Source organism: Capricornis sumatraensis, chromosome 2 (genome assembly GCF_032405125.1).
Source record: "Capricornis sumatraensis isolate serow.1 chromosome 2, serow.2, whole genome shotgun sequence".
NCBI classification, from domain to species: Eukaryota; Metazoa; Chordata; class Mammalia; order Artiodactyla; family Bovidae; genus Capricornis; species Capricornis sumatraensis.
This window is the reverse complement of record NC_091070.1, coordinates 221515001-221515287: the sequence shown is the minus strand read 5'-3', so window position 1 is coordinate 221515287 and position 287 is coordinate 221515001.

The following is a 287-nucleotide window of genomic DNA, read 5'->3' as shown; positions in this document are numbered from 1 at the left end:
CTAGGCAAAGGACAAGGCAGTGTGTGTGTGTGTGTGTGTGTGTGTGTGTGTGTGTGTGTGTGTGTGTGTGAGTGAGGTGGGGCGGGGGTGCGGGAGAGGTGGACGGGCGGGGTTCATAATCTGAAAGGCGAAAGGCACAGGGACGCACAGATGGACGCACTCAGGCACGCACCCACCCACGCACACAAAGCACGCAGGCGCGCACCCAGGCACCAGCGCACGCACCCAGGAACACAAAGGGCCGGCCCCCGCGCCCGCGCGCGCCCGCCCGCCCAGCCCCCCACCCG